The 19,813-nt window shown below is 47.5% G+C and overlaps 1 pseudogene; it reads left to right on the top strand.

Annotated features, from left to right (window-relative positions):
• Positions 1-414: 414 nt before the first annotated feature.
• The window catches only part of LOC146172190 (uncharacterized), a 71,364-nt pseudogene continuing 51,965 nt past the window's right edge, over positions 415-19,813 (top strand).

Consider the following 19,813-nt stretch of genomic DNA (forward strand, 5'->3'; position numbering starts at 1 on the left):
GCACTTGAAACCGTGAGAAATATTGCCGTTTTTCTTTCCTCCGGCTCAGTGAACTGCCAGAACCGAGACTAGAAATTGTAAAAAGAACCACATCGAAATTTCGAGAACCATGCCCAATTTTACATTGCTAACACTCGAAATAGAAGAGCAGCATGTATTTTTCAACTCTTTGCATATTGACACAAGCTGTAGTCGACGACGAAGCAGAGACAATCAGTGGCTAGTTGGCGTAGACGATGAAGTGGTTGCTGGTTGGCGTAGACGACGAAGTTGGTTGCCTGGAACCGCGCTCAGACCGCTGCTCGGACCGCTCTCGGATTCGACAGTCTTCTAGGCTGAGGGCATTGCCTGGACGTTAGCGCAATACCCGTTACAGTCTGGTGGATGTGATGGGTGCGCTTTCCCACGTTTACACACTTCACGACGGATCTGACTCCGGTCCACCAGCGACTCAGTCGCCGCCTCCGCGGACAGTCGCCTGAGGTTGGGCCCCTTTCCACCCCTACGAGGATCACACAGCCGCAACTCTCGAGCCACCTCGACATGGCCACTGACCCCAGGCTCTCAGATCCGATCCTTTGCCACCTGCAGCGAACACCACCATCTTTTCACGGCGACGTCTTCGAAGACGCTGAGGATTGGCTGGCGATCTTCGAGCGAGTGGCTCGGTACAAAGGTTGGAGTGACGAGCGAAATCTCAATAATGTTCACTTCGCCCTAGAAGAGTCTGCGCGTACGCGGTTCGAAAACCACGAGGGCGCCCTTACCACCTGGCAAGCATTTTGCCGTGAACTTCTAACCACCTTCCCCAACGCCGACCGCCGCGAGAAAGCTTAAGCTGCACTTCAGTCCAGAAGCCAGCGGCCAAATGAAAGTGTGCGCATGTTCTGTGAAGACATGACCCGTCTTTTCCAGCGCGCAGACCCCAATATGAAAGAGGAGAAGAAGCTTCGCCACCTCATGCGTGGAGTTAAGCAGGAGCTGTTTGCGGGCCTCGTTCGCAGTCCACCGCGTACCGTGGCGGAATTCCTTGCGGAGGCAATGACCATGGAAACGACGCTCCAACAACGGGCCCGGCAGTACAACCGAGATGTCAGCAGCCTGGCCCTAGATGTTTTTTCGTCGTGCCATGGAGGCGGTGCGGACGCCTTACGTGACCTCATTCGGTCGGTTATTCGAGTGGAACTCCAACGTTTCCGTCTGCCTCAGAGTGCGCCAGTGACATCACGGACCGAAGTCGTCAGAGATGAAGTACGCCAGGCTTCTCGTGAATTCCCGGTCACCAACGTACTGCAGCGCGTCGATGAAATGCCCACGCACACATCCGTTGCTCGTCAGGCAGCTGCCTATGATCTTGTCGCTACCATGCCTCCACGGGTCGACGACAAACGAACGTACGCGTTCGTTGCACGTCAAGCAGCTGCCTGTGGTCCTATTGACCCGACACCGGTGGTGAGCCACATCAGTCCGTATGACGCATCGGCTCAAGCTGTGGTGCCTGTTCCACGCCCTCGCAAGTCGGACGTGTGGCGTACGCGGGACCGCAGGCCAATCTGCTACCACTGCGGGGAGGCCGGTCACCTTTACCGTGCATGCCCGTATCGCCGAGTGGGACTTCGCGGCTTCTTACCCGATGCGCCCTGCCCACGGAACAGTGAACGGCCGCTTGAAATTGAAGCTCATCTGTCGGCCCGTCAGCGGCCTGGGAGATACAGCCGCTATGACTCAGGATCGTCATCTCCGCTGCGGTACCATTCCCCAAGCCCTCGCAGAGACGCCAACAATACTGAGCGGCGTTCTCGCAGTGCACACCGGGAAAACTAATTCCAGCGGTCTCCGGAGGCAGGGCCGCTGCTGTCGGAAAAATTGAAGATCCTCCGCCACCGATACACCGATACGCTGATGTCTCACAGGGGCAGGGTAGCGACAGCATCCGACACGCTACTTTTGATTTGTGCGTGACACTTGACGGAACTGACCCGATCGCTTTACTTGACATCGGTGCAGACTATTCAGTGATGAGCCACGCCCTCGCCCAGGAATTGAGCAAAGTTGTGACGCCATGGTTGGGCCCTAGCATTCGCACGGCTGGAGGTCACCTCATTAGCCCAGCCGGAAGGTGCACAGCCCGAATTGGCATCCGCGGTTTCGTCTACGTCGGGGAATTCGTTGTCTTGCGCGAATGTTCAAGAGATTTGATTCTGGGGCTCGACATTCTGCAGGCAAACGGTGCTGTGATCGACCTACACGAGGCACGAGTCACATTCTCGACTAAACGGGCAGTGGCACGCTTCGACAGCCGCGATACCTGTAGCTATGCTCTGCGTATTGTGGAGGATGATGTCACGGTGCCACCACGGTGCAGTGTCGTAATGCGCGTGGAGAATGACCTATTTCATGACTTTGAGGGCATGGCGGAGGGTCATATCCCGCTGCTGCTTGAGAGGGGTCTCATAGTTGCCCGAGGTCTCGTCCACCTACGGGATGGCTGCACTACCGTTCTGCTCACCAACTTTTCGAACGAATTTCAGCACCTCGTCAAAGGCACGGTGATCTCCTTCCTCCAAGACGTCGCGAACTGTCCACATTTGTGCACCGTGGAAGAAGCCCTTCAAGACGACACTGGTCCTCGCCTCGTTCTGCCACCTTTAGAAATAAACACCGAGTTATCGCCGGCTCAGAAGGATCTGCTTTCGGCTGTCTTGGCAGATTTTGCAGACTGCTTCGCAACGTCTTCCAAAGTAGGCCGAACTCCGGTCGCCAAGCACAGTATAATAACAGACAAGACCATGCGCCCCGTATGCCAATGCCCATACCGGGTTTCTACAACGGAACGAGCAGCGATTCAGAGACAGGTCACCGAAATGCTTTCCGACGATGTCATTCAGCCGTCTACAAGCCCGTGGGCTTCGCCGGTTGTTCTCGTCAGAAAGAAGGACAACACTCTGCGGTTCTGTGTCGATTACAGAAAGCTTAATCTCGTCACTAAAAAGGACCTTTACCCACTTCCCCGCAGAGACGATGCACTCGATCGACTGCGAGATGCCCGATACTTCTCGTCGCTAGACCTAAAAAGTGGGTACTGGTAAATAGAAGTGGATGAGAGAGACCGGGAGAAGACGGCTTTCGTGACACCCGATGGCTTGTATGAGTTTAATGTGCTACCGTTCGGCCTATGTTCGGCACCGGCCACGTTCCAACGCATGATGGACACCGTTCTGTCCGGTTTGAAGTGGCAGTCGTGTTTGGTTTACCTGGACTATGTCGTCATAGTTTGACCACCTTCGACCAACACCTAGAAAGGTTAGGCCTTGTGTTAAAAGCTCTCCGAGACGCCAACCTGACAATCAAACCGGAGAAATGTCACTTCGGCTTTGAGGAACTTCACTTCCTTGGTCACGTGATCAGCGGAAAAGGTGTTCGCCCGGACCCTGAAAGACAGCTGCCGTTTCTGGTTTTCCGCACCCTACTGACAAGAAAGCTGTTCGACGGTTCTTAGATTGGTGCTCCTATTACAGACGCTTTGTAAGACACTTTTCGCACATCGCGGAACCGCTAACCACACTGACTCGAGATGACAAGCCGTTCCTGTGGGGAAGTGAACAAGAGGCCGCTTTCCTTGAGCTTCGCAGCCGCCTACAGAATCCCCCAAAAACTAGGCCATTTTGACGAAAACGCCGCAACTGACGTTGACACTGATGCCAGCAAAGTTGGGGTTGGTGCAGTACTAATTCAATGGCAAGACGGTGCAGAACGGGTCATCGCTTACGCGAGCCGAACACTTACTCGCTCCGAAACCAACTATTCAACAACTGAGAAAGAATGTCTGGCGGTAATATGGGCCCTCACCAAGTTCCGACCATACCTCTACGGCCGACCTTTCCGCGTTATAAGCGACCACCATTCATTATGCTGGCTCGCGAGCCTCAGAGACCCCTTAGGAGATGGAGCCTTAGATTACAAGAGTATGACGTAACAGTCGTATACAATTCAGGACGGAAGCATCAGGATGCTGACTGTCTGTCGCGCTCACCCATCGCCATATGTCCAGAAGAAACGGCCGATGATTTTCCATTTCTGGGGGCTGTTAGTACAACCCAAATGGCGCAGCTGCAGAGAATGGACCCAGAGTTAGCGTCACTCGTCGACTATCTGCAGGGCGTCGATGCCCGTATTCCCCGCGTTTTTCATCGTGGGCTTCAAACATTCACTCTGCGTGGTAACGTGCTCTACAAGCGAAATTTTGCTAACAGTGAAGAGACGTTTCTCCTTGTGCCCTCCGAGTTGCGCCGAGATATATTGAGTGCCTGTCATGATGAACCCACCGCCGGCCGCCTGGGGGTGAGCCGTACACTTGCACGAATCCGTCAAAAGTATTATTGGCTCAGGTTACTCCCATCTGTGCGTGACTATGTACGCTCATGTTGTGACTGCCAACGTCGGAAGTCTCCGCCATTGAAACCCGCTGGATTTCTTCAGCCTATTGCTCCGCCGAAGACCCCTTTCCATCAAATGGTCCTTTTCCGAAGTCCTCGGTCCTTTTCAGAAGTCCTCGTCTGGCAACCGTTGGGTAGTCGTCGCGACAGACTACCTAACACGGTACGCAGAGACCGCGTCCCTTGTTAAAGGTACTGCAGCCGAAGTTGCTCAGTTTTTCGTTCATAGCATAGTCCTACGTCATGGCGCCCCGCCGTGGTAATCACTGACCGTGGAACAGCTTTTACGGCTCGCCTAATCCGGTTGGTCATGACTCTGACTCACACTAGCCATCGACATGCGACGGCGTATCACCCTCAGACCAATGGGCTGGTGGAGCGCCTCAATCGCACCCTCACCGACATGATTTCTATGTATGTGGACGCAGAACATCGCACCTGGGATGCGATTTTGCCCTATATAACTTTCGCGTACAATACCGCCACTCAAGAGACGACGCCACTGACCCCGTTCCAACTTGTCTTCGGTCGCCAAGTGAGCACTCCGTTGGATGCCATGATGCCAGTTGGTCCTTCTTGCGGCTCTGACGCCGAACTTGACACCGACATCTTTGTTCAGAGTGCTGAGGAAGCGCGGCAACTAGCACGCCTCAGAATCCACCGACATCAGGCGAATGACGCTGCTCGGTATAACCTCAGCCAATTGTCATTTACGAGCCGGGCGACTTCGTCTGGGTGTGGACACCTATTCGTCATCGCGGCCTATCTGAAAAGTTACTACGCCGATACTTCGGCCCTCACGAGATTGTTCGCCGTATCAGTGACGTCACCTACGCCGTTGTTCCCGCAGCTTCAGCTCCATCCCGAAGGCCACAGCGTCCTGAAGTCGTGCACGTGGTTCGGCTGAAGCCGTATCATGATCGTGCATCACTGAACTTTTCGTCAACGCCGCTGGGTCCTTGTGACACTTTTATCCACCCTTTGGCTAACTTCGTCCTAGTAGCACCGCGTCGCATCGAGTCGATGCTACAGAGGAGGGGGGCAGTGATACAAGCTATAGTCGACGACGAAGCAGAGACAATCAGTGGCTATAGTTGGCGTAGACGATGAAGTGGTTGCTGGTTGGCGTAGACGACGAAGTTGGTTGCTGGAACCGCGCTCAGACCGCTGCTCGGACCGCTCTCGGACTTCGACAGTCTTCTAGGCTCAGGGCATTGCCTGGACGTTGGCGCAATACCCGTTACAATATACAAGAGCTGCGTACTGATAATAAACGCACAAGGTATTCTAAAGAAAAGAGTACATGCTTCACGGCACCAGTTGATGGCGCCTCCTCAAGTTTAATCGTTTAATCTCCAGCGAATAATGCTGTATTAAGTTGAAAATACTGCTTATATATCATGAGTGGCGTCATCAGCAGATGTCAGCAGTGTGGGTCGGTAGAGAGTATCACCACATGGTAGTGACGAAACCGACACCAGAACGAACAGATCAGCTTCTCTGGGCCACGCACGAGAGCACACTAATCGCCGCAAGTAATCACGCCTAGTTTGAAATTGCATCAAATCCTCGCGCTCTGTTTTCAGTCTGGCCCGGTATATAACCTATGTAAATATGCCACACACATGTGGGCGAGTACGGCCGAAATCCGCGAGCGCCGATGCATCTAGTATCGCAAAAGCAGCAGCAATTGTGCATTTTGCACTGCTGTCAATATTTCTTTTTTTTTAAACTGGCCTGCCACTCTACTATTAATGATACCATCCAAAAGTTACCATAAAATCTGATGGAACTGATGGATCGCAATAATAGAACATTACAATTGAATCACCCCGGGGCATCTGTTCCAGTGTTTGTTAATCACCGCTTTATCCTCGATTCACAGTGTGGAAATGCCGGGAACATATAAAACATAACACCAAGGATCTTTACAGAATCAAATTATTTATTTGCTCAGAATGTGAAGTGGCTCAGAGATACAATTTTCCTTCGGTAAGTGCAGCACAATGTTTGTTTTATTTGAATTGATCCAAAGATAATTTGCTTCAACCTATGCCGTAATGTCGGCAAACACTTTATTTGCACAGCGTTCAGTGTCACTTGCGCAAGTACCTGAAACGAAAACATGTAACATCAGCATAGGATACAAAATCTTCGTTGTGTATGCAGTGGATTATGTCATGCATATAAATGGTAATTAGCAGCGGTCCTAGAATGCTTCCTTGTGGTAACCCCGGCGTTAATAATAGCGTAGATCATTTGACATTGTTAAGTTTCGTATACTGTGTTCGAGATGGGAAATATGAATTGTCTAAGGCTTGCGCTTTTCCGCGGAAAACATATTTGTAAAGCTTGAAAAGAAGAATGTGATTGGCAGACTCGAGTGCCTTTGAAATGTCTATGTATATACCTATTACCAATGTCGTTTTGATAAAAGATTCCATGATCATTTCTTTTTGGGGTAGAAGAGCTGTTATAGTGGACCGAAGTCGACTGAAACCGTGCTGAAAGTGGTGCGGCAATTTATTTTGTTGTAGGTGCGATGTCATCCTTGTGTCTATTAGTATCTCAATGCATTTGAAAACATGGACAAAATTGAAATAGGGTGATAATTATGAAGGTTTTTTCTTTCGCCTTGTTTAAATATAGGTAGCATCCTAGCTTCTAGCAATTTGTTAGGAAAGGCACCTGTGGAGAGCATTAGATTGTAGACATGTGTTAATACAGGGCAATGAGGTCAAGAACATACTTCACAGGGGCCCCTTGACTTCCACTGAATCTTTCAATTTGCCATATTTAATGAAGAAAAAGACTTCAATATATTTAAACTGGTATTTGATATATATGCATCAGCATTAGGTGGCATGTTGCTAGCGGGCTGAAGACTTCCACTACCCTGCTGTATAAAAAGTTCATTAAATGCGTCCACCAATGCAGTTCCCGAAAGTTTCTCCTGCGTGCTCGATAACACTAGGGAAAGCTTTTTGCACATTAGGATACAGAGGAGTGTTCAGTTTCGTCCAGATTATATTGGATCAGCAGTTATTGTCGCTGCGGAACGCATTTATATAGTACATGACTTTGGATTTCTTTTAACATTGCTGTTATTTTATTGAGCAACGATTTAATCTCGGTGAACATTAACGGATCCTCAGTTTTATGAAATTTTCAAATAAATAATTTTTTTTGTGTGATCATTTATAATCGCCGGTATACCACCCACAATTTACGTACCCAGCATGGATTTTTCATTTTCTTGATGGAAAATTCTGAAACTGAATTCCTGAATTCTCGAGGTAATGATGATATACCGCCTCAGGTCGTTTGTTCTTCCTGAAAAAAAATCAAAAGAGAAAATTTGCATTTCCTAGTGCTTAACGAATGCTACCACTAACAATGCTAGCAACTAGCTTATCATCCTGCATTTTGTTGGAGCCTGCATTGTGCCAGTCGTGCAAAACAGGCGTAGCAGCCGCCCTTCATAAAAATAGAAACGAATAATACGTGCTATGTTCCTTGCAAAAAGTACATGGCGGATAACGGTTTTCTTCAGAGAGTAGCATCTTGTCCGCAATGTAACACTTTGCGAGGCAAAATGCACTTACTGGAAGTAACCCTGAATTTGCATATGCAACACGTACCCGTGAAACGCACGAGCGCACACAGATGAAAAAGCGAAGTCGCATGGCCATGCGTCGAGTGAAAATATTGGGCAGCGAACGATTTATACCTAAATTCCACGCAAAACGAAGTCAAGAAATGCAAAGTAGGGTTGCTACGTACCACGAATTTCCTCTATACTCGCTTTTTTCAGTAGAACTAACCATTTCTGCATTTTTTTTTCAATATTACAGCAGCATAAAGAGTAAAATACTTATTAATTACAGAAGGCATATTTTATACCCTAGAAAGTAATTGCAGACGGCATATTATATACCCTAGAAAGTCCGCCAAGCATTTGAAAACAAGCCGACAACACGGCCGTTCCTGCTAGGGTGGTCAAACCGATCCACGTTACAAGAGTGACGATGGCGCCTCCTCAAGTTTAATCTCCAGCGAATAATGCTGTATTAAAGCGAAAATACTGTTTGTATCATGAGTGGCGTCATCAGCAGATGTCAGCCGTGTGTGTCGGTAGAGTGTATCACCACATGGTAGTGACGAAACTAACACCAGAACGAGCAGATCAGCTTCCCTGGGCCACGCACGAGAGCACACTACTACCGCTGCAAGTAATCACGCCTAGTTTGAAACTGCATCAAATCCTCGCGCTCTGTCTTCAGTCTGGCCCGCTATATAACCTAGGTAGATATGCCACACACATACGCCATGTTGGCGAGTGCGGCTGAAATCCGCGAGCGCCGATGCACCTAGTATCGCAATTAATACCGTTTCTTGGGCTAGTTGGTTCATATTTGTACTATGAAAAACTGCGCCGAAATAAACACTCCACAATCGGCGCAGTTTTTCATAGTACAAATATGAACCAACTAGCCCAAGAAACGGTAATAATGCAGTATCTTTCCTCTACAGTGGGCCCTTTCTGTTGTGTTCCATTGTGGTGTGTTTATTTTGGCGTAGTTTTTCATAGTACTAGTATCGCAAAAGCAGCAGCAACGCTAACTCTTTTGCATATCTCCAATACAGATTTTGCACTGCTATCAATATTTCTTTTTTTTTTTAACTGGCCTGCCACTCTACGATAATGATACCATCCAAAAGGTACCATAAAATCTGATGGAACTGATGGATGCAATAATAGAAAATTACAATTGAATCACCCCGGGGCATCTGTTACAGTTTTTGTTTCTCACCGTTTTATTCTCGATTCACAGAGTGGAAATGTGGGGAACATATAAATGGCGCTCGTTGCGCCGTTTCTGTTTCTCTGACGGGCTCCGTAAAGAAGATATGGCGGTTTCTTGGTTACTCATTTTCAAGTGGAATCATATAGCGTTTAGAGAACTGCTGAAATTCCACTTGGTAGGGAAGGACAGGAGTGCGATCGCCGAAGGCGCGCCTTAATATTGTCATCGGGCGCGGAAACAGGGAGGCGAAAATAAATTGTACCTGAGATAGCGATGACCTTTTTCATTTAAATCGCACAAACTTTCTGCTCTGGTCGCTTTAAGGTAAGTGAAAATGTCTCAAAACGCCCACTGACACATCTAGAGCAGTTTAGTTGGGAAGCAACTCTCAACTCCGCCTGTCCAAATATCATAAATTTCTTGGTGGAAGCAAAATGGGCGTTTTCCACACTTGCTCCAAGAGCATTTGTTTTAATTTTGAGCTGATAGAAAACATCATTTAATTCCTGGTCTTACGTAGCTTGTTTTAGTAGGTACAGACATCCTAGACTAACGTGCTGCACCGGGAAGAGAAAATCTCTGTTAATTTCCGCCGGATTAATGGCCAATACAATGGTAACGTCCATCATTGATTCCGTGCTTCTCTTGTAGATTAATGACTACCCCTCGTCCTCGATAGAGAAAAGTGCGAAATCAAACGCCTTCCTTTATTTGAATTGTCAAAAAACGCCACGCACATGACAAAGAAGCTCACAACACAACACGTACATCAACAAACGTAACTCTGGACACGTGACTCCGGCAGGCATGACTGCTTCCCGATCTATCTGCACGGGCTTCAGAGACTAGATGAACGGTTTGCGAAACAGATAGATAGAGAGTTGCATCTTCAGATAATCTCCATCGGTTTTCTAAATAGGGGAGCCGATTCTGGCCGTTGTCGAAAGGGCGCAACGGCGACCAGCGGCAAGCATCCAGCGGCCTTCTCGCTCTGTCTGTGCCTCCATTAGCTCTGGTCAGGCCTCTGTCCTACTACCGTTAACAAACATGTTCATGCAGTCAAGCGCTCTTTAAATGTAGCTACTGGCGTGGGCTTGAGTTGGGCATGGGCTTGAGTTGAAAATCTGTAAGTCATTGCCTGCGGCACCGAGGTCGCTCCTGCATTTGGCCGCACACACAGTCCGCTTTCTCCTGCTCTGTCTCGTCGGCGTCCTGGTTTTTAGCTGAGTTCACTCGCGTCGTCGAACGAAGGCGCCTTCCACCAGCTCTGAACGCGAAAATGACATCACCACAATTATTGCTTTAGCGCGTGTGGTATGCTCCCTCCTGGGTAACATCATTTCACACCTTAGCAGACATGCAAATTCGAGTGCGAATTTGCCCTGTCTCAAATAGGAACTTCTTTCTTGCCTGCAGGCACAGGAAACGATTATATTGGGGAAAACAGACAGCCTCGGTGTAATATTTTAAAACAGAATTAGCAACTGAAAGGAAAAAACTACCCGATACCCAGGTAGCACAAAGTGGGCTATGAAGGGTGGGCCCCGGTGGGCCCGATGTAGGCAATGCAGGACAGCCCCGGTGGGCTCAATGCGGGTGCTGCAAGAGGGGCCGACGTAGGCCCGAAGAGGGCTGTCGACAAAGCCCCAATTGGCCCCACTAGGGGCCGATGCAGGCAGCCCTAGCGGGGCTGCCCACATTTTTCCGGCATTGTTAAAAGGGCACATCCCGCCAACTCCCCGCGATGGTCCTACTTTGGACCGATTTGGGCAGCCGCTTTGGAGGAACATTTTTTTTTTATTTCAGTTAGCCCCTCAGAAAATGACATAGGACCAATGCGGGTTCTATAGCGCTAGCCGCACTTGGGCTTGCCCACATTATTCTCATAGGGGTCCGACGTAGGAAATTGATGGAAAGCCCTAGTCCAAGTTTTCCCAATCAATATTTGTGCACATAATTGAGTAATTACTTTATACATGTCTGCACTTTCTAAACAGCCACAATATTAAATTTTACAATAATTCTTAACATTCATCTAGCCGAAATGACTTCATGTACATCTTGTTCAGGCTATGGAGATGTGTGTTCTGAACAGTAATATTGTACTGCGAGTTGCAGGCTGTCCAAAGCAACCACATAAGAGGCAGCAGTTAGCAATCAGTTTGTTTTAGTATATGTAGCGCAATTTGCACGAGCGCGAGAACTAAAGCCATGTAAATTTCTAATCAACTAAACGTGGCCACAACTGTTATACAAATCATCTATAACAGTAATTTAGGGCAACATCTAATGCAAATAAAAGTTGAAAACAATGATTACGCAATTGCACGCACGCCTTCTAGCCCCATTACGGCCGATGTGGGACCTACAGCGGTTTTGTGTGGGCAGCCCCAATTGGGCTGGGTGTTGGTTTTGAACCTAAAGCCCACTTGCTATTGCACGTGCCTTCAAATTCCCCACAAGGGACCAATTTTGGTATCATGCGGGCCCTCCCGCCTTCCAGCCCCATTACGGCCCATGTGGGATATAAAGCAGTTTTATGTGGGCAGCCCCAATTGGGCTGGACGTTGTTTTTGAACCTAGAGCCCACCTGCTGTTGCACGGGCCTTCAAAGCCCCCACAAAGGACCCATTTTGGCACCATGCGGGCACGCCCGCCTTCCAGCCCCATTACAGCCTATGTGGGACCTAAAGCGGTTTAGCTAAGGCTGCCTCATTTGGGCTTCACGAGGGCTTGCCCAAATTGAGCCCTTATTCATATTTCACCTGCCCTCAAGTAACCTACAAGGGGCCGATTTGGGCAGCATGTGGGTATGTCCGTTTTCTTGCCCCGCTACGGCCGATGTTGGTCCCACAAAGATTTAATGGGGGCGGCCTCACTTCGGATCTATGAGGGCTTTCCCACAAAAAGCCCACATTTAGGTTGGATTGCCCTCAAATATCCGGCAAGGGACCCTTGTGGTCTGGATGCAGGAATGTGCTCTGCATTAGCCCAAGAAACGCCGCTATGGGACCCATGCAGGCGGAGCAGGGGCAAGCCCAAATGGGGCTTGCCCACATTTGCCCCATCAGGGACCGATGCAGGTTTTATGATGGTTGCCCCAGCCCCACTTGCCTACATCGGACCCACTGGGGCCCCACATTCAGTGCTACCTGGGTACCTCCAGGACGCATACGCAACAACCCTCAGCAACAATGGCATAAGGGTTAAGAGACACCTGTACCTCAACAAAACTTGCTCGAAATTCAAAACATTGTGAACACCATTCTACTAAGATATCATAGTTGAAGCTGGTTGTAGCACAGTCGTAGCGGCTCCGTGATACCTTCGTTATAGCGGTACCCATATTGGTGTGCTGTCAAACAAGACACTTCGTAGAGAGGACTACATAGCAGACGTTGAGTGTGCCGGCAACGGCGGGAGATTTCAATACGCAAACAAAATGCCCACCACGCGGCCAACTATATATTCGATCTTATATTTTCCTTGCAACAGTGCCGAAGCCAGCAGCCTTCTAAACTAATCACGAGAGTGCGTCAAGCTTGCTCCTCCGGACCACGTCGTCTTCGCTTAACGCGTGCTGACATGGTTGCAAGGCAGTATAAATAGACGCTGTCTACCAACCAAACCTTCACCAAAATAATCTTCACCAGAAGTTAAAAGATGCGGGAATATAAAGCTCATAGATGTTACTGTATAATTACGAAACGAACTCCGGATGGCCAGTGAATATGCCCAAAAACCCGGGAACAAAGATAAGCTGGCTCAGTAGCGAAAGGGTCTGCTTCCGCCATGTTAGCGCCGCCATGTTAGCAACGAGATTACCAGGAGTCACGAATGCTAAACTCGGCAAATATCGTACATAATGATGATTTAAGTTAAGGTTCGAGTTAAGAAAGTGCTTCGAAAATGCACGTAAGCATGCTATCCCACACACACACTCACACACACACACACACACACACACACACACACACACACACACACACACACACACACACACACACACACACACACACACACACACACACACACACACGGACCTTCGAGTAAGGTTTCGTATCGGATAGGCAGGCGCATCTTCAGAATGCCTTGATCCGTTTTCTAAGCACTGGAACCGAAGCCGACAGCTGTAAATAGGCAGTGCGGCGATGATTTGCGGCCAGCAGCTGCTCTTGTTGGCTTAGCCAGACAGCATACAAGCGTATGAGTCACAATTCACAATGTTTTCAAAACACGTGTTCGCAATACCGAAAGTTCTAACAACGGCCAGCGCACGTGAACGGATTACGTTTTCGCTTTCCACTGCTTGCACTCATGAAGCCAGCAGGATCGATAGATACTCTTAGGCGCCCAAGGTGCACTGTGCAAGCTGCACCATAACTCCTAAAAGAAAACTAAAGTGTTCTTGGAACCAGAAAAGGAGAGTGCCTTTACAGGACGCCGTGTCAGTGGGGGTTTTTGTGAAAAGGAGAATGCAATTTCCCTCGTGGAATGACACCGATAAATAAATCAGCGTCACCAATTAGCATCGCCATCGCGAAACAACCAGTAAGATTCATTGCAGGTTTTCTCTATTAACTCGTACCAAAATTAGACTTCTTAAAGTCGACGTCATCAATACATACGGCATACTAGGGAGTTTTCATGGGGAGTAAAAATTATTTCCTGATATTCATTATTGCTTTAAAATCTCCGTCTTTATACCCGCGTTCGACCGCGCTTTGAAATTCTAGCTTTTCGATGCAGTTTGTTTAGTGGAATCATTGAAATTCTTTTTTTACCTCTCCAAGAATTTCAACTGTCTAGGGCCGAGTGCCCCGCAGTGGAGCTGCGGTATGTGGGGGCTCGACTGCGGTTCACAAGGATGTGGGAACAAGTCCCTGCCACGGCGTATGCTTTTCGATGAAGGCGAAACCCAAGGCGTCCGTGTGCTGTGCGATGGCAGTGCAACGTAAAGAAACCCGCGAGACCGAAAATTCCGCAGGCCTCCTCTGCGGCGTCTCTCAGAGCCCGGCTCGCTTCGGGACTTTAAAACCCAATAACTAAAGCAAACCAGCGCCGAGCGTTGCAGCCCGTGCTGATCGCGACGGCTTCGTGTTCGCGCTGTTTAAATTATTATCGAAACTGCTGCAACTTTTTTGTTTTTGTTCCTGGCGGTCTTCAATAGACGCGTTACAGCATAAAACACAGGAATGTTGCTCGTAGGCCAACTAAATAAAAGCACCGAATAAACTAGTCGCCTGACACGGCCAGGAAAAAAATCTTCGCTGGACTAAAGAAAGAAGGTCTATTTCCGCAGACAGAAGCTGCATACACTAAGTGCCACGTTGTATAATATTACAGGTCTTGTAAACAGTGCAGTGTAAAGCGTCGAACAGATGTCACCTTCTTGGTTTTGTGTAAACGTTACTGTATTGATAATGATTCTGTAAACTAGTACATCTATCTTGGAAAAGAAATTGTTAGACAACGGCGAAATATTGAGAAAATCTGGTGTTAATTTTCATAGTCGCAGGGTAATTATACAGTTTCTCGCTTTATCGCATCGGATAGGTATCCCCAATAATCTGTGGCGAGCGTGTTTGACAATAAGAATGGCGTTAATAGGAAAAGCCTATGTATATGAGTGTCGCAAAGGGAGATCTGCAGGCATATTGACTTTTACAGTGGGATTTAGGACCTTCGAATGTACTTCCCTTCGTGATCAAGTTACCTTTTAAAAACACTATTGACCTGAATATCGGGTAAGAACGGAAAACATGACTGGGTGAAGACCTTTGTGCACCGGAGCCCACAAAGACTTTCGAGCACGAAAATCACAATAACCTCGAAATGCGACGAAGTCTAAGCATACGACCATGAACTGAAGGGTGCCATTGACATTACGCTGTAGTAAAGACGCGAAGTACCACCCAATATCCAGATCCAGTTCTCCGACGTGAAGTCCCATCTTTTTAGAAATTTAGTGTCCCGGAAGCTTTTGTGGCCCCTGTACTTAAATGAAGCAATTCGACGAGGTACGACACACCTAAAACGTTTAGGCTCGCACATAAAATTTTGATAGTCTTATTCGTTTCAAACATTTCAATCCGGACCAAGGCTTTTAGGGATGCTGAACTTGACCATCCGTAGCTCTTCACAAAGCACTGCCATCGAAGAGTACATGGGCGCCTTGATTTTCTTCATCCTCGATAAGCGGCCGAAATGGTCTCGCAACCTGAAATTCAGCAAGCGAGCGTCCTAACGAATAATCCACCGAGGTGGGTCTGGTGTTTTAATGCGCGGACATTAGAAGCCGCAGTGAGCCCCAAGCTGTGTATGCGCGGTCACCGCCAGATGCACCACTCAGAGAGTGGAGGACATCTGGCTTGGAAAGTAATCACTTGGGTGAAATAGAATAATTATAGACGCAACTATGCTTAGCATGGTTTTTGATCATCCGCTGCGTAACAGCAAGGAAGAATTACGTTATCTCCTCAGTCGACCACACCTGCTACTCAGTCGACCCCACCTGCTTGAACTGCTACTCACTTGCGTTGTGCATTGAGCCTACGCACTTCCGTTCGTGCGCAGTGGATCCACCCCGGCGACACTTTTGCATTGCTCTCTTAAGGTGTGTTAAGCGGTACCTAAATATTATCCTGCTCTGCAACTAAATCATTCAGTGACCAAATCCACAATCCTAGCTTCGAGCCGAAAGGGACTTAAATGCCTCGGGCTGGCGCACGTACTTCGTATTTCGCCAATTTAGGCAAATCACCTGCAATCTTTTGACATCCAGTCGTGCGGGAATATGGAGTGCATTAAAAACTGCCTTTCTTGGTCAATCCCATTTCACTGCATGCCACATTCCTGCAGTTTATTTTCATGGTTTACTTGCAGATGTGAATATCAGGGCATTTTACAGATAAAAATGAATATGGGTGCCACAGAAAACCAAACTTGTGCAAAAAGATATTGGGCCTACAAAAACCTTAACCAATCTCATGCACGGTCGTGGAGATGTAGAGTAAAAACAGGCTGTGCTTACCTGGCAGGTCCACTTCTCCCGCGCCTGTTATTCTCTGGCGGTACGCCGCCGTCAATTTCGTTCTCATCGGACCTGGCGCTGGACTCAGGCTTTTCAGTCGCCCCACCACCATCCGAGCTGCACGGTATTGCATTCGTAATGTTTCGACAACTGAAGTTTTATCTTCGAAAAATGGTCCGTGCACAGGTTTGCAGCGATGACTCTACGAGCCCGTTGCACACGCTTGATAATTGATGGAAATGATACCTTATAGTATATCCTAGGAGGAAAAGTAGCAGATTTCCGGAAATAAAGCGTAAAAGACTTCACCAATTGTTTTTAGATATGAATGAGTTGAAAGGACTTGAGACTTTAACGAAGCGCACCGCAGAGTTCTCGACACTGGAATACTCCCAGTCGAAAAAACTACAGAAAATTTTCGTATGTTACGATAGAATTTCTCTGCGGTTTTTGACAGAAAACCTGTTGTGATCAGAGAACATGCTGTAGTAACTTAAGATATTTCTGTAGTTACAATAGAAAAGTGCTACAGAACTATAAACAAAAAATATACTATAGAAAAACTACAGAACTATAGAAAAGTACTACAGAAAAATCTTATGGTTACGACAGAACTACAGGATAGTCTGTCGTATTTTTGACACAGATGTGCAGCTTTTTTATTTGACTCTTCGATATTTTATGTATCCGTTGATAGAGTGGCCACAAGATGTTCGCACGTAAGGGTCAACATTTTCAGCTTTGTTTGGTAAGATCTAATAATGCCGCCTTCGAAATAAAATTATTTCTCGATCCTCGTCCCCAATTTCTGCTTGTGCTCCTAGCAGTCCAACTATATTAAAAAAGAACACTCAAGTACAGATCATAACACACCTGTCACATTGTACTCCCGGCGTAATTCAAGTGTAAAGCATGCGTCCAGCGAGCAGCAATTTTGAAGAATATAGTTAACCCTCAAGGGAAGTGAAATGATGCAACAGACAGTTTTGATTTCAGGTATGTATGTACAGAATTCACCACGCAGACATGAGATGTCTACGCAGCCTACACGGAAGTAGTTCGAAACCATTACACTGAAGGTGGGACTTCAAAAGCAGTATCCACATGCGGCCGATGCCAGCTCAAAGCAGGCGTCAGATATTCCTGGTATTTGCTCGCTCGCCCTCTCGCACCGAATGAGAAGGGGAGAGCGTACATAACATTCAAACTCTGCAGAAATAGGAGTAGAGCAGCTATATAGACTAACGAGAATAAAGGAGTACGAAACAGCGGCGCGGTGACCGCATATTCTCAACCGGTCGCTACTCTCCGGCGAGTGTATCATGAGCATTCAGGCTCCAAATATCTCACGCGTGAGTCCAGGTATTCTCGCGTCAGGCGGAGCGCGCATGCGAAAACCGTCTTTGAATGAAACGTGCAGCGACGTCAGTGCGATAGAGCATGGCGCTGTTTGTTTAGACTCAGGGCTTGCAGGAATGCTACGCACGCCATGCGTGGTGTCTAGCGTCAAAAGCGCACAGCTTTTCCAGGCTCTACAGCGGTAGCTCTGTAGGAAAGGCAAGCGACATGCGCTGGTTACCGTGTCATGGCATGCATTGTAGACCTATTAGGTAGGTTTAATCATTCTCTTAACAATATTGATGTAGTGCAAAGAAGCGCACTCTACAGGCCACGTTAATGTATTGCTGCGAAGCTAAAAAATTATGTGACAAAGCCTGCTTTAGAGGTGTGTCATTCTCAAACATTGTGCAAGGATGCTACTGGCTCCTTGCTGCTTACGAAAACCAAATAAAACGAACTAATTGGAATGGCCCCTCTCAATATACAACAAAAAGTAAGACACAAAAACACTATGCTGGCTAAATAATTTGGCCCATTTCACGCTGCTTGAGGCCTCCTTAACCCGCACTCTTTCCCCATAACACGCAGAACTAGTTTCTTTAAATTACGCATTTTCTTCTTGCTTGGTGTTGGTTTTATGTGGTTGTTTTTCACTTCAGCAATTCATATTCTGAACTGGGTGGATAAACTCGCTCGCTGTGCTCCCTCTGTGCAAAAAAAGCGGCTACGATACCACATTATGACCATAAGCAGCATGCACTGCTTTGGCACTGCAAAACCTGCGCTGCGTGGAACCTACAGACTCCTTTCCTGACAAGTTCAGGTATAGTGCTAGCGCACAAGGAGGACACACACTGCGGGTAGGCGGACAGGACAGGCGCAGTGTGTGTCCTCCTTGTACGCTAGCACCATGCTTGAATTCGTTCACCAACTAGCCCAGTTAAGAGCATTGACACTCATTATCTCCTGACAAGATTGGTTGGTGTAAATGCGCATTTAGGTAGTGCAGTGTTCTGCCTTCAATGCAATTTAAATTTGGTTAGAATTTGATCGAAGGGAACAGGTTGCTACTCTTGTTTTTCTGATCAGAAAATTTATTCTTGTCAGCCGCGGTCTCTCGGGATTGGTTTCTCCTCGAAGGCGGAGTCATGACGTCCTCAGAGACGCCACGGACCTGACTGCTGGAGCGCGCGACAGTGCTTAGAGGAGACGGCGCCTTTCATCTGTACTTTTCTTTTACTGGGGGAAAAGAGGAGAATGTCGAGGTGGCTATCGGCGAGATGAGGGGCATACACTCGACAGCAGATGGCTGTGGTTTTGAGGATGAATGATTGTCGCGCTTGCTTCTTCGCACTTTCAGGCACCAGTACTCGGTGAAGGCTTTGTGCCGCGGGTTTGGAGCTTCGTTTTGCGGTAGAGGGGTATGACAGTTGTTCGTGCATTAGCTTTTGTGCATAGATTTACTTGGATTATTAATGTGAAAACATTACTTCGCTATGTTCACTGATTTCTATCCGCAGACAACATCAGCAAAATAATGTCCACAGCAGTTATGAGTAAATGAGAAGTAGTAGCGGTAATGAGTAGCGTCAAAAGATAGGTTACGTAATGTTCTGACCAAAAAATAATTAGGCCAATGAGTTATTTGGTAAATAATTGCAGGCAAAAATGTAAAAGCTAATGGTAACAGCTGTGAGTAATTGACAAGCGATAGAAGGTAATGAGCTCCGTCAATCAATACAGGGTGACGTAATGTTGTGTCTGAAAGAGTAATTAGGCTTATAACGTAATTAGGTAGTCAATTAAAGGCAAAAGACGCAAAATCGTGTCTGCAGTAGTTGTAGTAATAGAGAAGGGGCAGAGAATAATGAGTGGAGTCAATCAATAGAGGGGGACGTCATGTTGTTGCCGAAAACATAATTTGGCCAATAGATTAATTAGGCAATTCATCAACACAAAAAATGTAAAAGTTGTCTGTATGCAGTTGTGTATTTGAGGATTAGTTGAGGTTAATGAGTGGTGTCAATCGATTAAAGGTAGTGTACTGTTGTTTCCGAAAATTAATTTCGCCAATAAGTTAATTAGGTAATCAATTAAAGGCTAACACGCAAAATTGTGTCTGCAGCAGTTGTAATTGAGAAGTGGTAGAGGCTAATGAGTGGTGTCAATCGATAGAAGGTGATGTAATGCTGTGT

Source organism: Amblyomma maculatum, unplaced genomic scaffold (assembly GCF_055883805.1).
Source record: "Amblyomma maculatum isolate TAMU_Amacu unplaced genomic scaffold, ASM5588380v1 scaffold_13, whole genome shotgun sequence".
Classification (NCBI taxonomy): domain Eukaryota; kingdom Metazoa; phylum Arthropoda; class Arachnida; order Ixodida; family Ixodidae; genus Amblyomma; species Amblyomma maculatum.